Source organism: Theobroma cacao, chromosome 2, assembly GCF_053813885.1.
Source record: "Theobroma cacao isolate CCN51 chromosome 2, ASM5381388v1, whole genome shotgun sequence".
In the NCBI taxonomy this organism is placed as follows: domain Eukaryota; kingdom Viridiplantae; phylum Streptophyta; class Magnoliopsida; order Malvales; family Malvaceae; genus Theobroma; species Theobroma cacao.
In genome coordinates, this window is record NC_142640.1 from 40029330 (window position 1) to 40054572 (window position 25243).

At 32.9% G+C, this 25243-nt stretch overlaps 1 long non-coding RNA gene across 1 annotated transcript; it reads right to left on the reverse strand.

Moving 5' to 3' along the window:
* Positions 1-20230: 20230 nt before the first annotated feature.
* Positions 20231-22531, reverse strand: LOC148764267 (uncharacterized). Its single transcript, XR_016024763.1, has 3 exons — positions 21943-22531; positions 21210-21293; positions 20231-20340 (listed from the first exon to the last, which is right to left on the reverse strand). It is a non-coding gene; the product is annotated as an uncharacterized LOC148764267 (long non-coding RNA).
* Between the last annotated feature and the right edge of the window lie 2712 nt (positions 22532-25243).

Below are 25243 nucleotides of genomic sequence, written 5' to 3' on the forward strand. Positions count from 1 at the left end.
GCATTATGTATAGGTGGTAAGCCCTCTGGTAAGGGTAAGGATATCGTACCCGAGGACCAAGAGTAGGAGTACTCCTATTATAGTGAGTAACAGACTTTCATCTTAACTATCTAAAGTTGTTTCTACTCGTTTTTATGTTTTAAAGAATAATGAGTTTAAATTGTAAATTATTATGTTTTAAAATTTAAGTGTTGGTTAAACGAAATGAGATTTATAACTTGTTTTGAAATCAAATATTGGTTTTGGAAATTGAGTAAGTGGAGACTATATACTCGTGTTTGATATATGGTTTGAATTGATGGCTTATGATAATGTGATGGCATGAATGGCTGGTTTTGTGTTTGTGTGGAATATATGAACTGTTTTGTTTTACCTTGATAAGCTGGGTAATATCATATTAGCCATGTCATACTACTGAAATTTTTATTGATTTGATGGGGTAATTGATTAGCTTACTACAGTGGGCGGGTTTTCGTGGACCAGCCTATTAGAGGGGCACGGTAAACCCCGTTATATTTTACCTTAGTATGAGAGGTGCGAAGGGTATCTCCTAAGGTAGTTTAGAGTTCACTTCACGCCGAACCACCACGTGAGGGTGAATCTCAGCCAACGCCAAGGAACGACTATGTTTTTAAACGTAAAAACATGTTTTATGTGTATATGTTATTTTAACAGTCTTGGCAAACTCGGTTGAATGCCTGACGCAAGGTGTCATCGAGTATGAGTTTTGGCACGAGCCAAGTTTTAAGAGAGTCATAAGCCTTGCTGATTATTTTGATGAAATGTAACTGTTTTATATGGGTTGAAATGAGTTTTAATGTTATGAATCATATTATGATGAGATGTTTTAATTGTCTCCATTTACTCGGCTTTACATGTTATAGATGAACTTTGCTTACTTACTAGGTTTATAAAAACTCACCCCCTTCTTTTCACCCATTTCAGGTTCAGAGCAGTCTGTAAACAGTCGATTTTATCGAGGGTTTGCTTTCGGATTTGCACCCTTAGAAATCGTAAGTCTACAGTCCTGTTTATTTTTGTTATTTTAGGGCTCACATGTCATTGTAAAATATTTTTGTATTCCCTGGCGCTGTGTGTTATTATGTATATGAATTTATTTTGTTATTATGCTACAGAAATTGTTTACGTAGAATTTTATAAATATTATTTTATATAAAAATGGAATATTTTATTTAATATTTTTATTAGTTATAAATTCACTTAAAAAAGATGATTTAGACACCTAGATTTATTTTTTTTATATGAAATGTATATTTTTCATTCATATATTGTATTTTTAGCAGGTTTCGAAATTTTTGGGTAAAATGACCAAAATACCCCTGTACGGTAGAAATTATTTTTTGATTGTCTTTGATTTGAAAATCATCTATATTCCTTTAAAACATGATATTTAGTAACTGTTGCTCATAGGGGAGGCAAAAAACTAATCTTAGAGCCTTGCGAGGTTTCAGTTGACATTCTTGGTAAAGTTTGTCTATCGGGACATCGCGACGGTTGTCACGGGCTTGAAGAGAGTACCGAGTCGTGACACATTTAATAGAACAAAGTGTAAAACTCCAACGAAAAACATATTTAGTAGTTTTATCTCATATGAATAATACATTTCCAATATCTCCTACTGTCATGACTCGGTACTCCCCTCGAGCCCGTGACAACCGTCGCGGTGTCCTGGTAGACACTCATTGCTCGGAATGTCAACCTGAAACCCCGCAAGGCTTTTCTATCATTTTCTCATTTCCTTTGTGAGCGACCATTGTCAAATATCGTTTTCTAAAAGATTTTAAACTATTTCCAACTAAAAACAAATAACATATTAATTTCCGTCTCACAGGGGTATTTTGATCATTTTTTTCTCAAAAATTTCGAAACTGGCTAAAACGTAATATACAAGTACAAAACACATAATTCATATTCAAAATGAGTTTAAAAGTCTAAAATCTTCATTTAAAAACGAAATTACGGTTATTTGAATATAATAAGAAAATAAAAGAAATATTAAGTAAAATATTCTATTTTCTTATAAAACAATATTTATAGAGTTATACGTGAATAATTTTTTTAACGTAAAAGCTAAATAAATTTATACATACTGAAATACAGTAAGCCAAAAATTTAATTTAATTTACAATAACAAGAGGGCCCCCGAATAAACAAAAGTAAAGAGGAATGTGAATTTATGGTTTGGAAAATGCAAATCCAAAGGTAGTCCTCGATGAGATCAGTTATCTACAGTCTATACTGAACCTAAAATCAGTGGAAAGGAAGGTGGTGAGATTATTAAATCCCAATGAGTAAACAGACATCATCATAAATATCTAGAGTTGAGTACATGGAGACAATAAAGCAAATCATCGTAAACTGGGTCACAACATTAGAATACATTTCATTTAAAATATGTAAAGAGGCTTATGAATCTCATAAAAACTAGGCTCGTGCCATAAATCCATTCCCAGGGACACCTTGGCCGAGGCATCCTATCGAGACCGCCAAGGCTATTAAAATTTACATTTCACATAAATCATGTTTTTGTTTTGAAAATATAACCATTCCTTGACGTTAGCTGAGTTCCCCTTCACGTGGTGGTTTGGGGTGAAGTGAACCCTAAGCTTTACCCTAGGAGATACCCTACGTGCCTCTCCGTTTGAGGTAAGAATATAATGGGGTTTACCGTGCCCCTCTAAAAGGCTGGTCCACAAAAATCCCTACTGTAGTGATTAATTAATATATATAATCTACCATACAATAAAACTCAATAACATGATATGGTAATTTTGTAATTCGCAGTCTCTCAAGGCAACCAAACAATTTGTATTTCAATACAATTGCCAACTAGCCAATCATGCCCGATTTATCATAAGTCAATCAATTTAAACAATCAAATTGCCACAATTAACAGTCTTCGTGTACTCTATTTTTCAAAATCACTATTAATTTCAAAACAATTTATAATTTAATTTCATTGAAACACATTTATTTATAAAACATGAAAATTTACCTTTTTAAATTCCTTTTTCCATAAAATTCATGACATCATCTAAAAATCACTTTAAATAATTAAAATGACAGTAAGTTTACTCACAATGTCTAGAATGCAGACTTTCGAAGCATTCTGTCTACTGGTCCTCGGATGTAATTTCCTTGCCTTTATCGGAGGACTCACCATCTTGACACAGTACAAAATCGAGAAATTCACTAAATTGGTGCTAAATTGAAATTAAACTAATTTAGACTATTAATGCATAATATGGAATGCAAAAATGCACTGGTAACTATCTAAACTCGGTGTTGACCTAATTCATCTTATCACCCAATTAAATTACTAACGCGTCCAATTTAATCCCAAATTAATTTTTTTTTCAGTTTCTATACCTCAATTGCACTCAAATTGACTTAATATCCCTCAGTGTGGTGCAAATTATCAGTCTCCACAGTAAATTACTAAAATACCCCTAGTGGGTAAAAATTCGTATTTTTGCAACGAAAATTCTTATTATTTTTCTAGGCTCATAATTCATCATTTCTTAACCAATTCTCCTAGAATAAAAATCAAACTCATCCTCAGTCATACATGGTAAATTCGGCCATTAATGGTTGTGGGAGAAAATAAATTCTTTTCTTGTTGTTTTGTTTCTAAATATGCTAAACTAACTAAAAACACTAACATAACTTAAAATCAAATTAATCTAATAACTTTCTCTCTCCTAACCCATTTTGATCAGCCAACAATTCATCATAAAAACATGTAATTTAAGCATGGAAAATAAGGAGATATGCTTAAGGAAAATATATTTCAAGCTTAAGTTGAAAAATTCTACCTTTTTCACTTGTTTTCCTTGATTTTCCACACTTTTTCTCTTGAAATTCCTCACCTAGGGTTTGTTCTTCCTTTCTTTCTCTCTCTTCCTAGCTTGGCCGAATATTTGAAGAATAATGGGCTGATTTATGCTGATTTTTAAGTTAAATATTAAATTATCCTAAGCTTGACACATGGCATTTTCTTATTGGTACATTTTTAAAATTTTAAAAATTTAAACATTTTATCTCCACCACATGATTAGTCAAAGGTCAAAAATAAGGATAAAGAAAGTCCATGTGCTGGAAAAATATCCTAGTGGTGGAAAATTACAATTTTGCCCCTGGAGTGGCAAAACTACCATTTTACCCTTATACTCCAAATCATACCGAAATTAAAATTTTTCACTTCTAAACCTCGAATTATACTCCAATAAGTCAAATGGGGACAAATAAATCTTTTCTAAAAATTACCATTTTGTCTCCAAGTGGCAAATGACCATTTTACCCCTAGATAGTGAAAATTTCGGTTTGACTTCAAATTGATCCTCAAACTCCGAATTACCATTTTGAGTCATCCTTAGACTGTGACACTCTTAATTTCACCTTAAAATTCCTATTTGATCTAGTTCGAGGATTAAATCAACTTTGTTGTATCTTTAGGTACAATACCGACTTTTATAAATTTTTCGAGACTCTCTTAGCATGCAATCATGCTATCATCACATGTATGTCATGACTAGTATTTTATAAGGTCGGGCGTTACAGCACTACCCCCCTTAAAATAAAATTTTGACCTCAAAATTTCACTTACCGGATTCGAAGAAAATATGTGGATATTGGTTTCTCATCTGGCCCTCGACTTCCCACGTCATCTCCTACATTCGAGCATTCTTCCACAATACTTTCACCATTGGAATGCACTTGTTCCTTAGCACTCAATCCTTTCGATCTAGAATATGTACAGGCTGCACCTCGAACTTCAAATCCTCATGCAACTCAATGGGAGGTGTCTTTAAAATGTGAGAGGGATCAGGAACATACTTTTTCAACATCGAGACGTGGAAGACATTATGAATCCGATCTAACTCTGAGGGTAATTCAAGTCTGTAAGCCACTGGCCCAATCCTTTCAATGATATGAAAGGGTCCAATGTATCTTGGATTGAGCTTTCCCCTCTTCACGAATCGAATCACACCTTTCATTATCCAATAAATACCACAAATTATCACAATAGTATAATCAAATAAGATTTAATACTTGAAATTTTCAAATTATTACCTTTCCAAGGAGAAACCTTAAGAAAAACTTCATCGTCGACTTCAAACTCCAAATCTTTCCTTCATTTATTTGAATAATTCTTATGCCTATCTTGAGCTGTCTTTAACTGCTCTCGGATAACCTTGACCTTATCATTTGTCAAATCAATCAATTCCACATTCACCAATTTCCTCTGACCTACTTCATCCCAACAAAGCGGAGTTCGGCACTTCCTTCCATACAAAGCCTCGTATGGTGCCATCCCAATACTAGATTGAAAACTGTTATTATAAGCAAACTCCACCAATGGCAAGTGTCTGTCCCAACTCCCAATAAAGTCAATGACACAAGCCCGTAATATATCTTCCAAGGTCTGAATAGTTCTCTCAAATTGACCATCTGTCTGCGGATGAAAGGCAGTACTAAATCTTAATTTAGTTCCAAGAGCTTCCTGAAATTTCGACCAAAATCGAGAAGTAAATCGAGGGTCTCGATCTGACACAATAGAGACTGGAACTCCATGTAGTCTCACAATCTCATTTATATAAGCTTCGCCAGTTTCTCAATAGAATACGTGCTATGGATAGCCAAGAAATGAGCGGACTTAGTCAGTCTATCCACAATCACCCAAATTGCATCCTTCCCACTCTGTGTCCGCGGCAAACCCAATACAAAGTCCATAGTCACGTGTTCCCACTTCCATTCAGGAATCAGTAAAGGTTGAAGAGTACTGGATGATTTTTGATGCTCCGCCTTAATCTGTTGGCATGTGAGACATTTCGCTACAAACTCTGCTATGTCTCATTTCATACTCGGCCACCAATAACTTTCTTTAATAGTCCGATACATCTTGGTGCTTCCAGGATGTAAAGCATAGGTGGAAGAATGAGCTTCCTCCAAAATAGCTCGTCTCAACTGATCATCCTTAGGGACACAAATTCGGTCTCTAAGCATTAAAGTACCATCATCGCTGAGTCTAAACTCACTAGTTTCTCCATCTTGTAGCTTTTGAACTTCCTGTTTCAACCAATCATCAGATTTTTGTAATTCTCTGATCTAATTCAACAATGAAGGTCTCATGACGAAACTAGCAAGTAGGGTTCCATTCTCACCATTATTCAACTGGATCCCTATAGATTTTATCTCAAGTAATATCGAAAAATAAGAACTCTGAAGTACTGCTAATGAAGATGAGGATTTACGACTTAAAGCATTCGCTATAACATTTGCCTTTCCCGAATGATAATCAATCACCAAGTCGTAATCCTTAATCAACTCCAACCATCGTCTCTGTCTCAAATTAAGCTCTTTCTGGGTGAGCAAATATTTCAAGCTTTTATGATCAGTAAAAATCCGACAACGCTCACCATATAAATAATGCCTCCAAATCTTCAATGCGAAGACTACTACTGCTAACTCTAAGTCATGAGTAGGGTAATTCGTCTCATGCTTCTTCAACTGCCAGGAAGCATAAGCTATTACTTTTTCATCCTGCATCAATACGCACCCTAATCCCAACTTAGATGCATCACTGTATACCACAAATTCTTTTCCATTAACAGGAAGTGTTAAGACGAGAGCGGAGGTTAACCGGTTCTTTAGCTCCTGAAATCGATTCTCACAAACATCATCCCACTCATATTTAACTCTTTTACGAGTCAAATGAGTCAGAAGAGCTGCTATCGAAGAAAATCCCTGAACAAATCTCTGATAATAATCGACTAAGCCAAGGAAACTACGAATCTCAGTTACCGTTCTCGGTTGCTCCCATTGCAAGATTGCCTCAATCTTCTTGGGATCGACATAAATTCCAGCTCCAGACACCACATGTCCTAAGAAAACCACTTCCTTCAACTAGAATTCACATTTAGATAACTTGGCATAGAGTTGCCTCTCGCACAAAGTTTGCAACACAATACGTAAATGGACAGTATGTTCATCATCATTTTTCGAATAAACCAGGATGTCATCTATGAATACTCTCACAAACTTATCCAAGTATGGATGGAACACCCGGTTCATAAGATCCATAAAAACTGTCGGGGCATTAGTCAAACCAAACGACATCACCAGAAACTCATAATGCCCATAACGCGTTCTAAAGGTAGTCTTGGGTACATCCTGCTCCTTAATCCTCAACTAATAGTACCCAGATCTCAAATCAATCTTAGAGAATACCATTGAATCTCGTAACTGATCAAAAAGATCATCTATCCGGGGTAAAAGGTATTTATTCTTGATGGTCACTCGGTTCAGCTGACAGTAATCGATACACAATCGAAGAGTGCCATCCTTCTTCTTTACAAATAGGACTGGTGCTCCCCAAGGAGAAATGCTAAGGCGAATGAAACCTTTATCCACCAAATATTGCAACTGGACTTTCAGTTCCTTCAACTTTGCCGGAGCCATTCTATATCGAGGGATAGAAATAGATGCGGTACCCGAAAGTAAATCAATAGGGAACTCAAGCTCTCGATCAGAAGGTAGTCCCGGTAAATCATCAGGAAATATATCAGGAAACTCACTTACTATTGGGACATCCTCTAACTTAGGTTCCCCCTTTGAAGTATCAATCACGTATGCCAAATAAGTCGGATACCCTTTTTGCACTAATTTCGAAGCTTTGATGGCTGATATTACACAGGATGATAATACTCGACGTTCCCCTACAAACACAATCTCTGCTCCCTCCGAATTTCGAATAACAACTTCTTTTCGGAAACAATCCACATTTGCCCGATGTGCAGTTAACTAGTCCATACCCAATATTAAATCAAAATCCAAGATCTCTAGAGGAATTAAGTCACCCCTAAATTCTTCCTCACCTACCCTTACCCCACAGTCTCTATAGCAAGTATTTCTAATCAACTATTCTCCTAGAGGCGTATGCACTACAATTTCTCCCTTTAATGGTGACGGTTTCTATCAGCAATTGATGCAAATGTCCTACTCACATAAGATCTATCTGAGCTAGAATCTATCAAAACATAAGCATCTTTATCAAATAAAGACATAATACCTGTCACTACTCCAGGTCGGACCCGTGCCTCATCTTTCGTCACAGCGAAAACTCTTATCGAAGTTCGAGTCTGTGGTCTCGAAGGTGGATGCGTCAGGGTATTACTCTCCACACCGGACCGTATGGTTACTCTCTGTCTCGGTGGTAACCCAGAAGAATCTTTCCTTTGCATATCAGTGCGAGCTGGTGGAGATGATGCAGCTATAGTGGCTCATCCTAACCGTGGACAATTACTCTTAATATGACCCGTCTGTCCACATTGGAAATATCTTGTTGGCCCTCTACATAGCCCACTATGATAATTCTCACAATTTCTGCATTTGTCAGAACCTCCGAAACTCTTCCTAGAACCAATCATAACAGATCTGCTAAACCTTGAAAGTCTCTGCTGTGATGGTGGAAATAGAGGTCAAAGAGATGTCACGAAAATAGAAGTAGTGCTCCTTGAAGTCGTTGAGTCCTTGCCTCTTTTTACTGGCTGACTAGAGACATACCAGGATTCCTCTTCTTTGCAAATTCAGTTCGAATCCTCTTATTCTCAGTCGTGAGCTTCTCAGCCCGTAAAGTCATCTGTACCACTTCCTTATGTGGCTCCCTACCAGTCACTGTCATTCGCTCTCTAATCTCATTACGGAGCCTTTCCTAGAAATAACTGGCCTGATCCTGCTCAGATTTCACCAGATTCGACACATATAACATCAACTCGTTAAAACGAGTCTCGTACTCCTCTACAGTTAGATTTCCTTGCTTCAAGCTTAGAAATTCTCTTTTCTTTTCTTTCTGATGAAAGTAAGTGAAATACTGACCATCAAATTCCCTGAGAAATTCGGACCATGTCTGAGGAGTAGTGGAACGGGACTTCACCGAATTCCACCAGGTACGAGCCTTCTTCTCTAATAAACTCATAGCTACCATCAGCTTCATGTCGTCATCTAATCCCATATCAGAGAGAGTCTCTGAAACCTTATTAATCCAGTCCTTTGCCACAGTGGCATCCAACTCACCCGTGAAAGACACACAACCGAGCTGTCTAGCCTCCTTTAGCTTTTTGAAAATGGATACATCCTGTACTGGTGGTGGAACTAAAGGAGTAGTTGGAGGCACTATAGGTGGAACTTGACCAGTCTGAGCTTGACCAGCCATTGCGGTAAAGAAAGCTGCCAATGCTTGTGCTGCCTCAATAGGCATTGCGGGAATACCAGTAGGTGGCTGAGGAGGTGGAGGATGTGGAGGACTATCAACCTGCTCAATAGCAGGTGCTGCTCGAATGGTAGACGCAGCCGATTCTTCCCCAACTACATCTAGCTGATGACGTTGGGAACGACCTCTTGCCCTCCCAACCGATCTAGTGAGAGGTGGACGTCTGAGTCGAGGAGGCATTATAATCTATAAAAGAATACGAGCAAGTTTAGGTACCTTAGGCTCTATATGCAAATGCATGCATTCTATTCAACCTAACCTAACTTAATCCGGGGCCACACTGATACTGTAAATTTTTAAAACCACTTTAAAACTAAAAACTTTGATCTTTAAAACCAAAAGCTTTGATACCAATCGAATTGTCACAACCCGATACTCCCCTCGAGCCCGTGACAACCGCCGCAGTGTCCAAGTAGACACTCATTGCCCAAAATGTCAACCCGAAACCCCGCAAGGCTTTTCTATCAGTTTCTCATTTCCCTTCTGAGCGACCATTGTCCAATATCGTGTTCTAAAAGATTTTAAACTATTTCCAACTAAAAATAAATAAAATATTAATTTTCGTCTTATATGGGTATTTTGGTCATTTTTTTCTTAAAAATTTCGAAACTGGCTAAAACGTAATATACAAGTACAAAACACATAATTCATATTCAAAATGAGTTTAAAAGTCTAAAATCTTCATTTAAAAATGAAATTACGGTTATTTGAATATAATAAGAAAATAAAAGAAATATTAAGTAAAATATTCTATTTTCTTATAAAACAATATTTATAGAGTTATACGTGAATAATTTTTATAGCATAAAAGCTAAATAAATTTATACATACTGAAATACAATAAGCCAAAATATTTAATTTAATTTACAATAACAAGAAGGCCCCCGAATAAACAAAAGTAAAGAGGACTATGAACCTACGGTTTGGAAAATGCAGATCCAATGGTAGTCCTCGATGAGATCAGCTATCTATAGTCTATACTAAACCTGAAATGGGTGAAAAGGAGGGTGGTGAGATTATAAAATCCCAATGAGTAAACAGACATCATCATAAATATCTAGAATTGAGTACATGGAGACAATAAAGTAAATCATCGTAAACTGGGTCACAGCATTAGAATACATTTCATTTAAAATACATAAAGAGGCTTATGAATCTCATAAAAACTAGGCGCGTGCCACAAATCCATTCTCAGGGACACCTTGGCTGAGGCATCCTACCGAGACCGCCAAGGCTATTAAAATTCACATTTCACATGAATCATGTTTTTGTTTTGAAAACATAGCCATTCCTTGGCGTTGGCTGAGTTCCCCCTCACGTGGTGGTTTGGCGTGAAGTGAACCCTAAGCTTTACCCCAGGAGATACCCTACGCGCCTCTCCGTTTGAGGTAAGAATATAATGGGGTTTACCGTGCCCCTCTAAAAGGTTGGTCCACAAAAACCCCTTACTGCAATGATTAATTAATATATATAATCCACCATACAATAAAACTCAATAACATGATATGACAATTTTGTAATTCACAGTCTCTCAAGGCAACTAAACAATTTCTATTTCAATACAATTGCCAACTAGCCAATCATGCCCGATTTATCATAAGCCAATCAATTTAAACAATCAAATTGCCACGATTAACAGTCTCCGTGTACTCTATTTTTTAAAATCACTATTAATTTCAAAACAATTTATAATTTAATTTCATTGAAACACATTTATTCATAAAACATGAAAATTTACCTTTTTAAATTCCTTTTTCCATAAAATTCATGAAATCATCTAAAAACCACCCTAGATAATTAAAATGACAATAGTTTACTCACAATGTCTAGAATGTAGACTTTCGAAGCACTCTGTCTACTGGTCCTCAGATGCAATTTCTTTACCTTTATCGGAGGACTCACCACCTTGACACAGTACAAAATCGAGAAATTCACTAAATTTGTACTAAATTGAAATTAAACTAATGCATAATATGGAATGCAAAAATGCACTGGTAACTATCTAAACTCGGTATTGACCTAATTCATCTTATCACCCGATTAAATTACTAATGCGTCCAATTTAATACCAAATTAATTTTTTTTCAGTTTCTATACCTCAATTGCAACCAAATTGACTTAATGTCTCTCAGTGTGATGCAAATTATCAGTCTCGATAGCAAATTACTAAAATACACCTAGTGGGTAAAAATTCGTATTTTTGCTTCGAAAATTCTCATTATTTTTCTAGGCTCATAATTCATCATTTCTTAACCAATTCTCTTAGAATAAAAATCAAACTCATCCTCAGTCATACATGGTAAATTCGGCCATTAATGGTTGTGGGAGAAAATAAATTCTTTTCTTGTTGTTTTGTTTCTAAATATGTTAAACTAACTAAAAACACTAACATAACTTAAAATCAAATTAATCTAATAACTTTCTCTCTCCTAACCCATTTTGATCAGCCAACAATTCATCATAAAAACATATAATTTAAGCATGAAAAATAAGGAGAAATGCTTAAGGAAAATAGATTTCAAGCTTAAGTTGAAAAATCTTACCTTTTTCACTTGTTTTCCTTGATTTTCCACACTTTTTCTCTTGAAATTCCTCACCTAGGGTTTGTTCTTCCTTTCTTTCTCTCTCTTCCTAGCTTGACCTAATATTTGAAGAATAATGGGCTGATTTATGTTGATTTTTAAGTTAAATATTAAATTATCCTAAGCTTGACACATGGCATTTTCTTATTGGTCTATTTTTTAAATTTTAAAAATTTAAACATTTTATCTCCACCACATGATTAGTCAAAGGTCAAAAATGAGGATAAAGGAAGACCATGTGCTGGAAAAATATCCTAGTGGTGGAAAATTACAATTTTACCGTTGGAGTGGCAAAATTACCATTTTACCCTTATACTCTAAATTATACCGAAATTAAAATTTTTCACTTCTAAACCTCAAATCATACTCCAATACTCCAATCATACTCCAATAAGTCAAATGGGGACAAATAAATCTTTTCTAAAAATTATCATTTTGTCCTCATGTGGCAAATGACCATTTTGCCCCTAGATAGTGAAAATTTTGATTTGACTCCAAATTGATCCTCAAACTCCGAATTACCATTTTGAGTCATCCTTGGACTGTGACATTCTTAATTTCACCTTAAAATTTCTATTTGATCTGGTTTGAGGATTAAATCAACTTTGTTGTACCTCTAGGTACAATACCGATTTTTGTAAATTTTTCAAGACTCTTCTAGTATACAATCATGCTATCATCACATGTATATCATGACTAGTATTTTATAAGGTCGGGCTTTACACCTACTAAATTCATAGAGTTCTTATACATATGATTAAGCATCTCTATGCAAAATCTTAAGAGTTAGATTCCAATGTAACTATGTAATACTAAAGAAACTCCTTTCTTAGTGCCATCATGCTCCCACTAAATCCAAGATCCTTTGTGAGAGTAATATTTGAACTCTTTAAAATATTCCGTGATGTTACATACATACATGTCAACGTACGCTTGGAATCGTATTGGTTTGGTATAATATAATTAGCTACATATATACTAGAGAGATATGGACCAAATCATATCACTATACGAAATTGTTTTTTTCTTTGAACAAATATCTCTATATTTTATTCATAAGAAAGTTCCATTTCACATGAATCTACATTCATCTTTTGAATGATTAATTAATAAGTAAGAGTAATCTTCACTAAGATCATATCTTAATAGGAGTACTCCATACTATATAGCTCATATGATCTTATATTTTAATTCTCTAAACATTTCAAGAATTCAAATTATATTTCTTTAAGTATACAAGACAAAATCTTAATTTGGTCTTGTGTAAACTTATTGAATTAGGAACATTTGCCATACTATTTTATGTTTAATGGTTCTTATTCATCTATATGTATAAGACCTTTTGAACATACCAAATCATTCACTTTTGCATGAAAAGTGATTTAGTCATGTAGATAAGAATGACTAGCTCTTTTTACAATTCCCAAAAAAAAAAAAGAATCTGAGTATCTTCATACTCTAATTCTTATTACAATGACCAAGACTCAAATGTCATAATCGAGATCATTTGTAATCAGTTTTCTTAACATTTATATTAAGCATTGACTTACTACTATTGTTTTGCACTTTATGTCACTACTTAAATGCATTCAACATCTAGTATCGAATGCCTATGATGTTAATACAATATTAGTAACTTTTAGCTCAATCATAAACTTTTGCAAAAGTAAAAACTTTTATAGGCTTCTTCTTCTTTAAATTTATCAAGGAAACATTTTTTTAATCTTTCCTTTTTTCATCTTTACAATAAAAATGTTTGAGAACATTTCCAAGTTAGTGCCATTATTATGGTTGTCTTCCCAATTCATAATTAAGGTAATGTAAATTCTATCTCATGGAAGCTCACTCCTAATTATGAATTGTGTTTGGTAGAGATTGTGGAACGAACAGCCTTTTGGTTGAAAACATTTCTTAAGTCTTGGTACCTTTCAAAAGGGTTTGGTCTAATGAGTTTGATTTGCATCCAAAATGTACCATAGTCATAGATTTTTAGCCATTTGTAATGTATATAAACATGTTTGAATAGATAAAGCAATTGGTAAATAATATGCATAAACTATTTAAAACAAGGTTTTAAAATTTTAAATAGTTCTCCTACTATTTTCTACAAAATGATAACCCTCCATATCACCTCCAGAGATCTTTATTATGATTCTCTTAGTGGGTTAGGATCCCATCCATCCAGTCATGGCCTTAAGTGTGTTCAACAAACCATGATAGGTGGATTAGGTAGGTAACTAAGCTTACGAATTGTATCTCTATACAACTTCTAGATCAATTAGGTGACAACACATTGCCTAAATATATTATACACGTTTCGACTAGCCTTTGCCTCTAGTTTCCATAATGATCAAGTTTTCAAGCATCCGGATTTGATGAAACCAGTTGAGTAAGACCCACCAATAGCTCGACCATATTCATGTAAAAGTGTGACCTTAAGTGTGCTCAACAAGTCTTTGATTAAAAAAGTAGCCAAGTTATCTTGCTATATGGTGGAAGGCAATTTGGTCATGCATGTCATGTGACTCAATATATGATGAGGGATTTTGTTTTCGATTTTATTAAGGTCTCATCTTTGCATGCATAGCATTTATTAAATCGTATAAAATAAATCTATCACATGCATACTACTTTGCATTGCATAGCATTTGTTAAATCGTATAAAATAAATCTATCACATGCATACTACTTTGCATTGCATAGCATTTATTAAATTGTATAAAATAAATCTATCACATGCAAACTACTTTGGATGATTATGAACTTTAACTATACCAATTTTCTTGAGCCATCAAAGGGAACTAACCTGATCAAACCTAAGGGATTACATATAAGAATCTTTAAAATCTGCTTGTAATCTCCTTGTCCTCCTTGGCACCTTGGATCTCCATTGTCAATTTTTCCCAAATTCAATTACTAATTTATCCTAATTCTAATTACATTTGAATGTAGAAACCTCGAGTTACATTCGAAGGGAGTAAGATAAGGAAAAAATTTTATAAATCGAGATAAAGAGATAAGGTAGGACATTGTCAGTTAAAATTCTACAACGCAAATATACGTATCGAATATATAGTATATAAGCAAGCAGAGTATCGATCCCATAGACAATTGATCTAAAACTTTACTAAATACTAAACTTATAACAATTTAATCTTATGCAAACAATCAATATCGAATAATTAAATTAACTAACTAAAAATACTTAACCAAAATTTAAACTAAGAAAAATAAAAATAATAATAACTTGAGTAAATATCAAATCAAACAAGCTAAGGATTACAATATCCCTCACATTTCATCTAAATCTTACCTCTCTTCCTTAACTTATTTCAATAGGTTGAATTGCTAACCTAGAGTCGTAAATTATTTATAAGGGTCTTCTGACTCATCTTATAAAAATATCTATTTTAATCAAAACACTATATCCCTATGTGAATTGAAATTAAAATAAATTCATTAAGTTATAGCTCTAATCTGACTACATATAGCCTATAGGTATATCCTTATCCTATACGCAAATCAAGTAATATGATCATATGCTATCCCAATTTTAGTCTACATTAAACTCCCTTTCCCAAGTTTTTTTTAAGTTCCTAAATCAATTTGATTGGTGGCCAAGCAATTAAAGGCATTAAGAACAAATTGGAATAAGCAATTCAAATCCCATTAAAGATACGTAAGAAAAAAATTAAAAATTTAGATTACATGTGAGTTCAATTACAATCCTAGAAAGAGAAAATTAGCTACTCATTGCAAAGACAAATAATATTATAATAATTTCAACAATTGAGAGTAACAAGAAAAATAAATGCCAAGGAAGAAAAAAAACAAATATTTGCCGCCTTACTCTCCAAGTTTCAGCCTCCACTTCTAGCTTCTTGAATCTCCCTAGGTCATTTACCCTAATGTTCTTAAAAATATCCTATTTATACTAATAAACTTAACCTATAGTTCTCTAAGTTGACCTATGTTTTAATTGCGCTTAAAAGTGTAATGAGAGGCCCAAAAAATCAATTGTCAGTCTTTACAAATTTCCATTCCCAGCACAGTATGTCTAGTCATTTTCTAATGTGATTTTCTCTACTTTCAATGTAGAACTGGGTAAAGTGATCTCCATAAAACTTGTAGCTCTGTCTCTTAGCTTTCCAATAGTCTAAGAATCACATCATTTGAAGTTTTGTAGCGCAAGTTATAGCTAAAACACTGAAGCATATGCAAACAGACTTTCGGATCTTTCAACACCTTACTTTTCAAAATTAAGCCCAATTCCTTTAGCTCCTACGAAAAATATAAAAACTAATAAATAATAATCAAATTAAAAGAAATAACATAAAATTAAAATAACTCACTTAAAAATAAACTAATTATAAAAACAACTAAAAATAAGTAAATTATTATTAAAAATTGAGGACTTAGCTAATATTTAATAACAAAATTAGACTAAAATAATTCTATAAAATAGAATTATTAAATATGAAAGCCCTATTTCAAAAAATTACCAAGAATATACATTCAATCATAACATAATCATATTGGGCCTAAGTCTATAATCATCCACATATATTCATCAATATGAATAAAATTTAAAGACATATCTCATTCAAATTGTTAATCATATGAGGTATTTGAGATTAGCAATTTTCAATATTTGAATTTTACCGATGTCAAATTTTCAGGCAACCATTTAATTCTATATATGGAAACTTTTTTCATATATGGTAAGTATTTCTAATCAAAATTAGTAATTTATCTGTTCCTAATCTAGTTAGGATTAGAATTAAATTTTTTATTAAAAATTACAAATTCAAACAATTTTAATTTGTGTTCCTAAACATTTTACATAATCTATTATTTATCTCATTTAATTAAAGATTGAATGTCTATTATTACCTAATTTTATTAGGAGATATCTTAGACAATTTAATCTTTAAATTAATGTCAAATTAGAATTATCTTCTTGTAAGAAGTCAATTCAAAACCAAATTTGTTCATAAATATTTAGATTCTCATTACTAATAGGAATTTAATTCCTAAATTAATGTTGTCTTAAATTATTTAAATTTTGACACCCTTAAATGAAGGAATCACATTCTATAATTTACTAAATAAATTATGAATCTTTATGGAACATATTCCATAAATATTTAGTTAGCTAATGAAGATATTTTAACCTCCATAATTTTAGAAATCACATTTCTTTATTTGTGGATGTTAACGCATCATTTTTGACATCCTTAATTTTAGGAATCATATTCCTTAAACTAAATGTTTCAAAAATCAGCATAATTATGGAACTAATTCCATAACTTATCCTCTGCCAATTAACCAATTTAATTGATCAATTATTGGGGTAAATTTTGGACAAATTCTACGTCTTAACAAAGACAGTGTCCTACTGCAGACAACAGCAGACATGTCCTAATTACGTGGCATTATGGTGGTGTATCTTTAGGAATTTAATTCCAATAAAATTTATCCTAATAGATAACTCATGGAACTATTTCAAAAAAATTTTCAGGATTTTAGGAGGTGATTTAGCCATTCAAAAAATTAAAAAACTGTAACTTTTATCTGTAGGTGGCAAAATCAGTTTTTCAGTCCTTTTGAAATTCTTTGTGACTAAAACTTAGGAACTTAATTCCTAATAAAATTTATCCTGATAGATAACTCATGGAACTATTCCATAATATTTTTTCAGGATTTTAGGAGACGTTTTTGGCTGTAAAAAAAAATTCAAAACCATGGCCTTAAGCTATAGAGGCAATTTCGGTTTTGTCTTTATTTTGAAGCTATTTGGTAGCATAAAATTAGGAATTTAATTCCCAATTAAATTTTCTTTGATAGAAAACTTATGGAACAATTCCATAGTAATTTTTCAAGATTTTAGGAAATGTTTTTTGCTGTCAAAAAATTCAAAAACCCTGGCTTGTTGCTGCAAAGGTAGCAACGGTTTTGACTCCACCAACTCAGTTTTATGAAGGCTTAATGCTAGGAATTTAAATCCTTAAAATTCTTGGCAACAATTTGGATAATTTATGAAATCTTTCCATAAAAAAATCCTCAACCAATTGGTGCAAGTAATTGCACAAATTGAGGCTTTTCTTAGTTGCCAAGTCAAACAAAACTGTAACTGTTACTGTTGCAAACAGCAGCTGTTTCAGTCATGTTTTGATAACTTTATCTCTACCATCAGCCACACATAATTACCTATCTTGGAATATTTCCAATGTGTATTCATCCTTTAATATTCCTGCATTTTATGAGGCACTTAAACCTCACTTTTATGGCTGAAAATGGACCAATGCCATGGTTGGACAGAATCGAATTCTGCCATTTAAATCACACCATAATGTCATGAGATTAAATCTTTATTTGCTAAATTAATTTTTGCATCTCATGCACTTGTTAATCTGAAATATTTTGACATTAAAATGAGATTAATATTGTGACAAATGAGGTTTAAAATTTACAAGTAAAATCTATCTAGAAATCAAAATAACTAAAACAAATTGTAAAATTTACTTTGTGCATAACAAAACCCGAACACCTCATATTCTTTTTCAACAAAGCATTAACAACAATAGATATAAAAATGTGTTAAAATCGAACCAAGGAAAGCTTTGATACCACTGATGGGTTTAACTATGGACGGCATGCTTAAAATACGCGACAAAAAGAAAATTAATATTTTATAACTAAACAACCAAACATGCTTTCACTCATGGATCAACTTGGTAATATTTAATACATAAAAGCATATAATTAATTATTATTCTGAAAGTTACCTTATCAAGTAATTTCGTAATTACAATTGCACTTCCCAAAACAATCCCGCGAACACCACAAGGAGCAAAAACCCCAGCCAATCAAGTGCTTGGCCTCCAACGATAGTATACACGATTGCACATGAACCTTCAATGAAGAAAAGAGTTTTTCACTATACTTTGTGCTAGCGAAAATGACTACAATTGTCTTTTTCTTCTTTTTCACAATCTTAACGGAACCTCTCTTGAAAATTGCTTGATAAGTAATTTTTTCTTTCACACAAAAGGAGTGGCTGCAAAGAGAGAAAATGCTTTTTCTTTTTCCGACAAAAACTAGGTTTTCTTCAATTGTGAAAAACTCTCATATGAAAAATAGTTAAAATGTGACTTATATAGTTAGGTTAAAATAATATCAGTTTTATAATTAAGCCCTCAGTATTATAACACATTATAATATTAGGCCCCCATTACTTAATTAAACTTTTTTAATTAAGTCCTTGAAAATTAAAGTCAAACTTAATTTCCTTTATATTTTGCACTCAAGGCCTTATAATTATAACTATTTATAATTATGGTTAAAATTTAATTAAACTCTTTTAATTAAGCTTATAGAAGTTAATTACCTAGCATGTGATTTAAGTCTAACTTAAATCATCACTCTCCCAATTTAATTCAAATGCAATCATTGTGCGTGACCCATTAGGTTCCTAACATATTGGCAATGGAATTGATTAATGACTTAATTGATTAATGTAAATTTTAATTAATTAATTTATAGTCAATTTCATAAACCAATATTGACATCTAACAATGCATCATGGCCACCCAATTATTAGGAGAGTCAAAGGGTTCTTTGACAACCTTTTAGTATACAGTCTATCAATGTAATTCATTCCCTCATCATATAACCTGAAGATGATAAAAGCTTGGTACAATGTCTACTCTTATTGAACTCTATATTCGTTCATACAATTATAGCATTAGCTTATAAAAACTTATGAAACCTTTTCATAATCTCCATGTTGCCTTGGCCAAGGACTTCAATAAGCTAATGTTTACTAAGAACTAATAGGATATGTCCTGTCACGACCCGGAACTCCCCATCGAGCCCGTGACAACCGCCGCGAAGCCTCGACAAACATTCTTCACCCCGAATGTCGATCGAAACCTCGCAAGGCTCTCGTATCAGCTTTCGCACTTCCCCGGTGAGCAATAGTTATCAAATAATCAAAATACGAAGGATTACAAATCATTTCCAAATTATAACATAACATATATTTTTTTTTGGCTCACAGGGGCATTTTCGTTATTTTTGTCGAAAACCTCGAAACTTGCTAAAAATGTAGTAGGTAAGCCGAAAATATATACTTAATGAGAAAAAAAAAATTAAGTATCTAAAACGTTCATTTGAAGTGAAAATTTGACCATTTGAATATGATAAAAATATTCAATAAAATAAACTATTTTCTTGTAAAATAATTTTCATAAAACTATCGGTACATAATTCTTACAGCGTAAAAGATAATTATATTCATATATACTATAAAGCAAATAACCAAAGCATAAAATTTCTTTTACAATGACACGTAGGCCCATATCTATCCAAAATGCATCGGAAGCTGGAAACCTACAGCTTTTACCGATTCGAGTCCAAATGAAGGTCCTTGTTCAAGTCAGCTAACTACGAAATTCCCTGAGCCTGAAATGTGAGGAAATGAGGGTGGTGAGATTATAAAATCTCAGCGAGTAAACAGATACCATCTAAACTATCTAAAGTCGAGTAAATGGAGACAATTAAAATAAATCATCATACTGTAATTTCATTACCATTCAACTCATTTCAACCAAATAAAATCAATCCATAAAAATCGAGTAATCAACTTGGCTTATGAATTTCTTAAAACTTTGGCTCGTGCCAAAACTCATACTCGGTGATACCTTGCGCGGGGCATCTAACCGAGTCCGCCAAGGCTGTTAAAATTTTGTATACTCTTAAAATATTTTTTTTTTTTGAGAAAAATACAACCGTTCCTTGGCGTTGGCTGAGTTCCCCTTCACGTGGTGGTTTGGCGTGAAGTGAACCCTAAGCTATACCCCAGGAGATACCCTACGCGCCTCTCCGTTCGAGGTAATAATATAATGGAGTTTACCGTGCCCCTCTAATAGGCTGGTCCACGGAACCCCCTCTGCAGTAAATAATTAATATACAATCCACCAATCAATAAAATTCATTCTAGCATGTCATGGCAATTTATCGCAACCTAGCCTCTCAAGGCTGAATACACAGTATAAATAATTATAACACCAAAATCAGTTTAGCCATTCATGCTCATTTATTGTCATAAGCCATTCAATTCAGAACCATAAATTTGCAACACAAACTAGCAGTCTCCAATTACTCTATTTTCAAAACCAATATTCGATTTTTCAGAAAATTTATAAAACCATTTTATAAAATCACAATTTCCCTTAAAACATAACAATTTACCATTTAAACCCATTTTTCATAAAATCACATAGTTGTATAAAACTACTCTAGATAATTAAGACGATAATAAGTTTACTCACAATGTCTAGAATGCAGACTTTCGAAGCACTTTGTCTACTGGTCCTCGGATGCAATTTCCTTGCCTTTATTAGAGGACTCACCACCTTGACACAATGCAAAATCGAGAATTTCACTAAGTTGGTACTAAATCAAAATTAAACTAATTTGGCCTACCAATGCATGATATGGAATGCAAAAATGCACTGGTAACTATCTAAATCCGGTATTAGCCTAATTCGTCTTATCACCCGATTAAATTCCTAACGGGTTCGTTTAAACTCCAATTTAATTCTTTTCAGTTTCTATACCTCAATTGCACCCAAATTAACTTAATGTCCCTCAGTGTGATGCAAATTATCAGTCCCAACAGTAAATTACGAAAATACCCCTAGTGGGTAAAAATTCATATTTTTGCTCCGAAAATTCTCATTATTTTTCTAGGCTCATAATTCATTATTCCTTAACCAATTCTCCTAGAATAAAATCAAACTCATCCTCACTCACTACATGGTAAATTCAGCCATTAATGGTTGGGGGAGAAAATAAATTCTTTTCTTGTTGTTTTGTTTCTAAATATGCTAAACTAACTAAAAACACTAACATAAATTAAAATCAAATAAATCCAACAACTTTCTCTCTCCTAACCCATTTTTTCAGAATTGAATTCATCATGAAAACATGTAATTTAATCATGGAAAATAAAGAGAAATGCTTGGGAATAAGAAAACTCAAGCTTAATAGAAAAAATCTCACCTTTTTCACTTAATTTCCTTGAAAATTCACACTTTTTCTTTGATTTTCTCTCTCTAGGGTTTTGTTTTCTCCTTTCTCTCTCTTGTTTCTTGCTTGGCCGAATGTTGAAGAAGAAGAATGGGTGGGCTGATTTTTTTTATGCATTTTTATTGTTTAATGAAATAATATTATTTTATTCATATTTTAAATATTTTATTAATTCATTTCTTTTTTCTAGCCATCCACTTGTCCTATTTTCTTTCACCATGCATTCCCTTTGACTTATCCAAGTCTTAAGTGATATTTCCAGATTTTTCCAAAGTTTTGGTGGAGCAAATTTTTCAAAATTACACTTTTGCCCCTGAACTTTTCAAAAATTACATTTTTACCCCAAAAATTGAAAATTTTCCATAATGCATAATTTTCACTCCTCATACTCATTTCACACTCCAAATAATTAAATTTGATCAAAATCCTTTCAAAAAATTAAATTTTCGATTTCGAATGGTAAAATTACCATTTTACCCTTTTACTCCAAATTATACCGAAATTAAAATTTTTCACTTCTAAACCTCAAATCTTACTCCAATAAGTCAAATGGGGCCAAAAATCTTTTCTAAAAATTTCCATTTTGTCCCCAGGTGGCAAATGACCATTTTGCCCTTGGATAGCGAAAATTCCAGTTTGACTCCAAATTGATCCTCGAACTCCAAATCACCATATTAACCCATTCTAGGACTTTAAAATTCTTAATTTCATTGTAAATTCTCTATTTGATCTAGTTCGAGGCTTAAATCAACTTTATTGTACCTCTAGGTACAATATCGACTTTTGTAAATTTTTCAAGACTCTCTTAGCATGTAAACATGCTATCCACCACATGTATGTCATCACAAATATTTCTGTAGAGTCGGGCTTGTCATCTTCTCCCCCACTTGGATCAACCATATGATCCTCCTTCTTGATTGACTTCGACATCCGGCTAAATATTAATATTTTAATATTATTTTATTAATAAAATATTATTTTATTAATAAAATATTATTTTATTCTAAAAATTTTATCTTGTCTCCTTGGTACCAAAAATACCTTATTATGCCTCACTTGACTTCCAAATCGTCTTTTATCTCACAAATTCTCCTCCGATAAAATTATTATTATTTTATTATTATTTTCTCACTTGCGAAACATTTTATCCTAAACTACTCCTTTCGTCTTTTATCACTTCTAAACATTTTAATTGACCTCAATTTGCATTTGATCAACTTTATTTATCACCATATCAAAGTATGGGGTATTTCAATCTCCCCCACTTAAATAGAATTCGTCCTCGAATTCCCGTCGATGTTGCGTTATCAATCTCCTTCTATGATCCTACTCCTTGTTCCTTCTATAGGGACATTCAATTTATTTCCCTCGTTCACCTTCAGTTCAATTAAATGCTATATTTAAGGCAATTATCATCCTTTGGAACCGGATCAGTAATACTTTTCACAACCATGATCTCTTATATCTAGACACTAAGCATGCCTTTATCTCCATTATTACATTTGAACCATAACTTCATCTCAATTATACCGATTTCGATCACATATCATACTTACTTATGTATACCTAATCATCATTTTATTAATTCACTGCGTACCAAATTTCTCAACCTTGATTCATCCATCTTATACTGGTCTATACACTTCCTTTAATAGAGTTCCATTAAGAACTTAAACAATTCAAGGTTTGCCTTCAAAGTCACTCATAACTTTAATCGTTCATTGCATGTCCGTTAACACTTTAGCTCACTGACCTCTCTGGACACTATTTCAAAATCTCCCAATTACTGAGAACCATTCTTCACTTTAGTTAGTAAAATTATCAATTTCATATATACATAGATACATGCATTTTCAAATGTCAACATCTCTCTTTATATATAGGAATCCATGTGTTCACATGCCTTGGACTACATTCCCCCTTTATTCATCCATATCCTAATCCTAGTTTCAATATAATAATTCTTATAGTGCATGTCAACCTTCTTATTATACTTGTATATAACTTCATATCATTCATATCATTTCCAACCATATGTTTGAGTGTCCTTATACTATATATCATTCATCACAATGTCATCTCCATTGAATTATAATCTATTATATGTGTATGCTTTATAATCCTATTGATGCCTTAAAGATTTATCTCAACTTGATCATTGCATCTCATGCAATACCACAATTCCTAAGAGTCATCCTTTTTGTCCTTAATCATCTTTCATGCCTCTATATTACCTTGTATCTTTCTTGCATTACGATATTGATTTGTCACTTAAGTCTCAAACCCATTTGAATCATGTATGCCTTAAGCATTTTCGAATTCCAATTTCCATAATATATTAGGAAAGTTTCATTATCTGACTTCATTTTCAAGGTCAACTTCTATCATCCTTTGTTCCACTCCTTCATATGAACATAACATCATTCTTCCTTAACTAATTTATAATTTGTACTTGAAATTGTAAAACTTAAAACTAGATTATCCTCAAGTATTTTTCAATACTAATACTAATATCACTCTCAGCTTACAACTTCTTTTTATAATCACATAACTTAGTGCTTGCTTTAACGAGATCCAAAGCAAAACTTCTCTTGAGTATTTCCTTGGGAATATCTATCTTAAACTTATGTCTCACAGCATGTGATCCCTTAACTTGTGATTTTGCCGTTAGGCTTCTCAGCAAGTTTTAAAAATTTTACGTTTCATACTTGCTGTGTATGATTAGAATCTCTTCTCAAAGATGTTTATGTATTCCTAAAACATTTACTCTTAAAGATATATAAATACATACTCATCCATTCAACTCCTAACTCATCTTCATAAGTTTCTAGGGTGCCACACAATTAGCCTCATGTTGTTACTAACCCTTGTCATTTTACTGTATCAAAACAGATATTACAAATTCTCATAATGATATTCTATATAAACTGATTTTCTATACCAGTCTCGTAATTCATCCTTCACACTTTCATTATTTGGTATCTCATCTCAATATAGTCATCTTAAGAATCTTTCAAAATTTTTTTTTTATTATATGCCTCTATACAAGGCAATAAAGAAGTTTTTCAATTCATTTGGGTAAACATTCTCCAGAATATTTAAGACTCCCAGATAACAAAACACAATGACCAACAACCAAAATTCAATTTGTAAGCTCATTATCGTGTCACTCCCATCTTACTCATGCATCATAAGCGTGAGGTATTTGAAGTAGTATAGCGTTGAACAGTCAATGCTGAAGTATTGTAGCTATAGAAATTTTCTCATCAAAGCT